A 7,271-nucleotide genomic window follows, 5' to 3' on the forward strand; every position below is an offset into this window, starting at 1 on the left:
GGTAGAGAATTGTACACGTGTCAGTGGAAGGTATTGACGGATGGTGTGCAATGAGTGCTCCAGCCTCTCTTTGTGCGATTGCTAGTTTATTGGATTTCAGTGGTCTTCAGATTTAAAAGTACGGGGAAGTTTTGATGACTTCCTCATCATCAATGAATTAAAACCTGCTATCATGATGCACCTTAGTCTCATCCCCGTGAGCATTACAGTATGGCTAATGAAGAAGGAATCGTGGTAACTAGGTAACTGTCCTACAGAGTCCAAACAAATACAGTTTAAACAACCTCGCTTTGGGAAGTGAAAAACGCTTATTTGTGCCTCTGCGGCACGCACCTCCCACTTGATCAAATTAAAGCCACGTGCTGCCTCAGTGCCACGGGCGCCTGAGAGCTCCCCCAAGTATTCCAGTTTTGTTTGACCCAGACAATCCTTTTACCAGTGATGCGCATGATGCGGTCCTCAGTGGGGGCGCCACACTGGCAAGATTCCCTTTCACTCTGAACTCGGGGATGGGGTCGTAACCTCGCTCTCCAAGGGGGTCAGGGCCACAGATGGGGTCTGGCGTCCACTGCTGTGTTTGCGGCTGAATCGGAATCTTTAAAAACGGGTCTGTGTTTACATTAACTCACAATGATTGGTTTCACTGAGTGCCAAGGATAATTACCAAGGGTTTTCCTTTATTGAATGGTAATTACAAAAGACAAATAGACTTCAAGCAACTGACTTCCTGAGTAAAACAGCTCTCTCCCAGTGCAGCTGTGGGTGGTGATGCCGCCAAGAGTCAGCGTGTTTGTTGGTGTTGCTAACCACTCAGAACAGTGAAATAAATAGACAAAGGTAGCTGATTAAAAAATGAATGTATGAGTGAATAATTATACACTTTGCGGTGTTATTTGACTAGCTTTCTTTATTTTTACAGATTGCTCTCAGCTTAAGTGAGGGTAATAAATCAAAAACCTTTAGCGCTGAGTGTTTTTGCCTTTTGTTGTACTCTACAGTCTCATAATGTGACCAGAGAATCCACTCTTGCACACTTGATTTCAAACTTTTTCTTCCGCCTGACCTTCATATTATTATTATAATGACCTTTGACAATCTGCCATTTCAAAACTCAGCCCATTCAAAAGGTATACAGCCAGATATGAAGATAGCACATCATCACTGTAATTGACTTCTGTCCAGGTCTTGACTGAAGGTCACGCAGGCAGCCAGACAGATGAGTAATTAAAATCTCTTCTGCTCTTTAAGACACTCATTGAAGTCCACCCTTCATTTGGAACATCATTAGTCATGCTACAACTGACTCAAGCTTTATATCATGGAACTTCTTGGCACGCATTTGCATTCGCACACAATGTATAATCATTAGGAATATCCCAAGTAATTGAAGGTGGCACTTGGGAAATGGCTACCTGACACTGACAAGTGGAGGATGGAGGGTGCTGTCAAGGAGGTGCCAGACTTGTTACCTTTTTTTGGTTCATCAGTCAGAATCTGTCAAAGTGTGATGAACTGGAGGTTAAACTGTTCCTTTCAACTTGGACTGGACTCTTGTTTCTATGCTCCGAAAAATTATTCGAATAAACTCATAGCACAAAATGTAAATATCTAATTATCCTCAGTTAAACAGAATGGGGCTGTGCAAACTCAGCTCAGCGTGCTTGCTGTAGGTGAGCCCACAGTTAATAAAATTAGTTCAATGCTTTGATTGGTTTTTAAAAAAAAAAAGTTTCTGTCTGCCGTTTCTACACGATAAGAGGACGAATATCTCCAGTCCTCCGTTGGAATATAAGCCATGGAAAAGTCAACAGTTTAACAACTGGAAGAGCTTAGATCTGAGCTCTAATAATAATCAGAGTTTACAAAGGATCATCACAAACTGCTAAACGAGTACACGAGAAGAGATATAAATTAGTTGATGTTTATTTAAGAGAGATAAGATAAGATAAGATAAGATAGAACTTTATTAATCCCTCGGGTGGGTTCCTCTGGGAAATTCGACTTCCAAAAAAAAGCACAGCAACGACCGAAGTTACAGTTACAGAATTGTTATATATATATATATATATATATATATATATATATATATATATATATATATATATATACACACACACACACACACATATATAAATACAGAGACAAATATAAATAAAATATACAAAGGGGATAAATAGAATAAATAGGAATAAAAAATAAAAATACAAGTGAATTGCACATTTCAAGTATTGAGTCTATTGCACTGTTGACTATTTACAAAAAGTATTGCACAAGGTATTGTACAGTGAGGTGAAGAGGCACTACAGCTTGCTTGTTCCCCCCTCCTTTGTCCTCCTGTTTCTCCTCCCTCTCCCCTCCAGAGAGGAGTTAAACAGTTTGATGGCGTGTGGGACAAAGGAGTTTTTAAGTCTGTTAGTTCTTGTCTTGGGGAGAAGCAACCTGTCACTGAACAGACTCTTCTGATTGTTTATGGCCGTGTGCAGAGGATGTCCAGCATTGTTCATAATGTCCATCAGTTTCTTTAATGTCCTTTTCTCTGCCACTGTCACCAGAGTGTCCAGCTTCATGCCGACCACAGAGCCAGCCTTCCTGATCAGTTTCTCCAGCCTGGATGAGTCCTTCTTTGCTGTGCTGCTCCCCCAGCACACCACAGCATAGAAAAGTACTCCAGCAACCACCGACTGGTAAAACATCCTCAGGAGCTTCCTGCAGATGTTAAAAGACCTCAGCCTCCTGAGGAAGTACAGTCGGCTTTGGGCTTTTTTATACAGGTACTCTGTGTTGCATGACCAGTCCAGTTTATTGTCCACCCACAGCCCGAGGTACTTGTACTTGTTGACCACCTCCACCTCCTCCCCCTCTATCTGAACCGGCAGTGGACCTGCTCTAGACCTCCCGAAGTCCACAACCAGTTCCTTAGTCTTTGAGGTGTTGAGTTGCAGGTGGTTTGTGTGACTCCATGCGACAAAGTTCCTCACCAGACTTCTGTACTCCTCTTCCTGATCATCCCAGATACACCCCATGATGGCCGTGTCATCTGCAAACTTCTGAATATGGCATAATTCAGAGTTATAGCAGAAGTCAGAGGTGTACAGGGTGAAGAGAAGAGGGGACAGCACAGTTCCCTGTGGTGCTCCTGTGCTGCTGTGGGTGGCATATCTGGCATATTTATCCCTAAATATGCCAGATGAGTTATAGGGGTGTCCAATATGTAATTTTTTTATACATATTTTACCTGACAGTGTCCACTTTTATACAGATTTTATGGACCGTCCTTTACCTAAACACCTTCTCTGGCTCTTTCAAGAGCACACTCAGGGGTTCTCAATCCAGCTGTGAGATGCGATGTCTCCAGCGTGTCCTGGCTCTGCCCTGCGGCCTCTTTTCAGTTGGACATGCACAAAATACCTCACCTAGAGGCACTTAAGAAGCATGCTGGTCAGATGCCTGAATCATCTTAACTGGCTCCTTTCATTGTAGAGGAGTAGCAACTTAACTCTTAGTCCACCTCCTTAGCTTATCTCTAAGGAAGAGCCTAGAAACCTTTAGGAGGAAATTCATTCCACTGTTTGTATTCGTGATCTTATTTTTGCAGTCACTAACTAGAGCTCATAACCATAGGTGAGGGTACGGATGTAGACAGAATAGGAAACTGACAGCTTCACCTTTACACTTTTCTCTATTTTCACCACAGCAAATAGATGCAGCATTCATATCCCTGCTACTCCCCACCAGTCCATCTGTCTTTCTCCCACTCCGCTCTCCCCAAAATAAAATTCCTCCAGTTGGGGCAGTAACTAATTCCCAACTTGAAGTGGGCAATCCACCCTTTTCCACCCTGGAAAAGGGTGGATTGTGCCTTAGAACCTTTTTCCAGCAAACATGGCTTCCAACTAATTCTCATTCCAGTTGATTCACACTTGGCTGCAAACCACCCTGCGAGGTAGAGGTTACCATCTGATGAAGCCAAAAGAACCACACAATCCAAATAAGCAGAGAGATGATCCTGAGGCACCAAAGTGGAAATCCCCACCACCACTTGGCTACTTAGAAATTTTATGCATAAAAGCTGTGAACCGGTGACAAAGGGAAGGCCTGGTGGAGTCCAGTGTCCACTGGCAACAGCTCTGACCTACTAATAACTTACTTGTAATGATCATATAAAAATACTAATTCAATATAGGGATTCCAACAGCATCAAAACTGCAGTGGATATATTTAGATTCCTCACTGTTTTGGGGAGCCCTGAAAAACTTCAGGCCCAGTGGAGCACACTGGCCTGTCTTGACTGTCTTCTGTTGGTCGCTGTTTGTTTTGCCTCGATGAAAGGCCTCAAGGACAGCCTAGCTGTTAGTGTAGAAGCTTGCTGTGTTCTCTTATCCCCACGAGGGTCTAGGAAAACACTCTAAGGAAGAATATACTTCAAAACACATCTGCTCATTTCTCTTTTCCTTAATATCAAGAATTTCCCAGGCGGCAACCTCTGGGGCCACCGCAGAAGTGCCAAAAAATTGCAGTTCCTCAAGTGGTCACTTGAGGCTAGTTCCAAAACCAAGTCAGTCCCCACAGACTCCCATAATAAAATACACAACTTTACAGCATTATCATGCATGATATGAAAAATGTTGATTGTGATTTTATTTTATATATTTTATTTCATTATGTTGATGCTTAAAGTTATGGCTGGAAGCTCTCTGCTGGACATCGCGCTGTTACCTTGAGTCACTGACGCAGACCCCATATCTATATTTGTGGTGCTTTGCTTTTTTGAGCTTTTTTAATTTAATTATGTAACACATAACATGGCTACTCTGAGGTACAGACCATCACAAAATGTGCCAAAGAGTTGCTGTGTGAAGTTCTAGTATTTGATTAATCTGTTACTGAGCAGTAATTAGTAATTAGTTTTGTGTGGTTGTGCGTGGCTTCCATACAGCTTATGAATGCAGCTTGCTAGCATTACGTTGACAGCTTGATGCTCTAATCTCAAATCGAGATATGCTTACTCCTGGTTCCAAAACTAGAAGCCAAAACACTTATATTGAGGGTTTTAATGCAGACTTCAGTACACAGTGAGTGGTTTATATATGGCTATGATATTTGCATAATATATTTTATACTTTATATCCGTGTTTCCTGAAACATTGCTGCTGCATGAAGCTAAACCTGATCTCATCATAAATTCTATAATAAAAACAGTACCAGGTAAATCCATTATCATTCACCTAATTCTGGGAATAATTCAGTTATTTAAGGTTCAGATTAAGGTACAGATTCAGTTATTCTCCTTTCTTTAAGCAAACTGTTCCACAGTCCAGGAGCTTTTGTTGTGACTAATTGTTAGGCCTTTCTATTATCTTGTTCAAGCCCCGAATGTGAATGTTCAAGCATTTGTAAACAGAAACTGTATGCAGACAGTTGTACACAAATGTAGGCTGAAATAACCCTGAACGTCTACCAACAGAAACACACATGGACACACACGCACGCACATGCACACACAGTGATGAACACTCACACAACCAGCTGCTGTGTCCCTGTGATCTCGTTTCCAGTGTTAGCTGTTCTGCAACAGCAAAGCCAAGACAAACTTCTACCTTTATTGTACTTGGCAAATAAAGTGATTGTGGTTCTGATTTTGAAACAACACACCCATAACTGGGAAAGAGACAACAAAACACAGCCTCCCATACACACAATCACAGAGACAGCTTTGGTCTAGTCGGCCATGGTGAGTGATGGGAGAATGGACACATCACAGCAGCCTGCGGTGCTGATGGAGCCTGGCCCATCCGTGGCCTTGCCAATCTGTCATCTACTGTGTGTCCTGCAGGGCACAGACACATGCGCATACACATAGGCGCACATGTCCACACTCAGCCTGCTAGGCAAGGCAACCCATGAATCAGTCATCTCTTGCTCTTCCACGACCGCCACTCACCACCGTTCGTTGCCTGACTGACAAAAGCAGCAGGCCGCCGTGCCACAGCTCGGCTCCCCCCTCCTCTCCGCAGGAACCTGTTTCGAAAAGCCACTCTTTGGTTCCTGTGTGACCTACAGGTGCGTTTCAGGCTTCAGGTCTGTGGCAGAGACACAGCCAGGTCTAACTAGTTGCAGGAGGCCTTTTTTAGTTGCATTCTCACTCAGTTTACTTGAGCAGGTATGCACAAGGTTATTTAAACCTGGGTGGCATAAAATAACTGCCCTGGAAAATGCAGGTTGCAGTCTCCTTTTAAAGGAACAGTGGCAGGGCTTTTTGGGAGAAAAATGATATCCAGGCAGCAAAACAACCTCAAACACAAGACTGTCACTAAAAAGAGGTAGATATTTGCATCTGTTGGAAAGCTAAGGGTGAAATTCACATTAAGCTCCGTCTTTATGTGACGTTAGCCGGTATTAACACCCAAACAGGCAAAACGCTAAACAACACGTTCGGTAAAGAATTTAATAATGATCAGCGACAGGGGTTCCGCGTGGAGTCAAATCAGAGTTATTTGCCCGACCACCCACCTCTACCCCCCGCTGCACCCACCAAATCTCAAACCTGGCAGAATGACAGGTTACCAAAACTTTGTCCAATTAACCAGCCACATGTGAGTCCATGTGACTTTTGTTTACAAGCCCTGGTTGGCTTATAATTGGGCTTTGCCGACTTAAATGAGCCAAATGCAAAAATGCACCACAGTAAACTACTGCTGCGGTTGACAGAGAAGGAAAACAAACTGCCGCGCACCGTTGCTTAAAATACTGACGGAGCATTCGATTAAATACTGCACGGCAAATCTGCAGCCATTTGTGAAACTTTGATCAACAATGTAACGTGAATAAACAGGAAGAAAGGGGTTGTGATTCAGAAGGGACTGATTACGAACAGAGTATTTTATCCAAAAGTTTCCAAATTGACCGTGATGACTGAGCGAATGTTTGTGCAGAGGCGGTAGCAGTAAATTTAACCATCCTCCTCCCTTATTTTAAACCTGAAATGATGCCAGTTGCTGTGGTGTAACAGTTGCTACTCACTCTGTATTATGTTGTCTGACAGACTTGTTTTGCCAGCAAATCAGAACCAGAGGTAAGCAGCATCCAAACCCCATCCGATGAATAAAACATTTCCAAAAGACAATCAAACTCGCTTTGACATATACAGTCAAATCACACGGCTGGCTCTCTGATGGCTGTCGGCTAGAAATCGCCGGCCCTGTCTTTGTTGAGAGTGTCAGGGGGGAAGTGAGGGAGAGAAGCTCCAAGTCCATTATCTGTTCTCTCTCACT

The sequence above is a fragment of the Aulonocara sp. 'chitande type north' Nkhata Bay genome, linkage group LG9 (assembly GCF_057382095.1).
Source record: "Aulonocara sp. 'chitande type north' Nkhata Bay isolate Kocher_YH1m ecotype deep benthic linkage group LG9, A_spYH_male_GT1.1, whole genome shotgun sequence".
In the NCBI taxonomy this organism is placed as follows: Eukaryota; Metazoa; Chordata; class Actinopteri; order Cichliformes; family Cichlidae; genus Aulonocara; species Aulonocara sp. 'chitande type north' Nkhata Bay.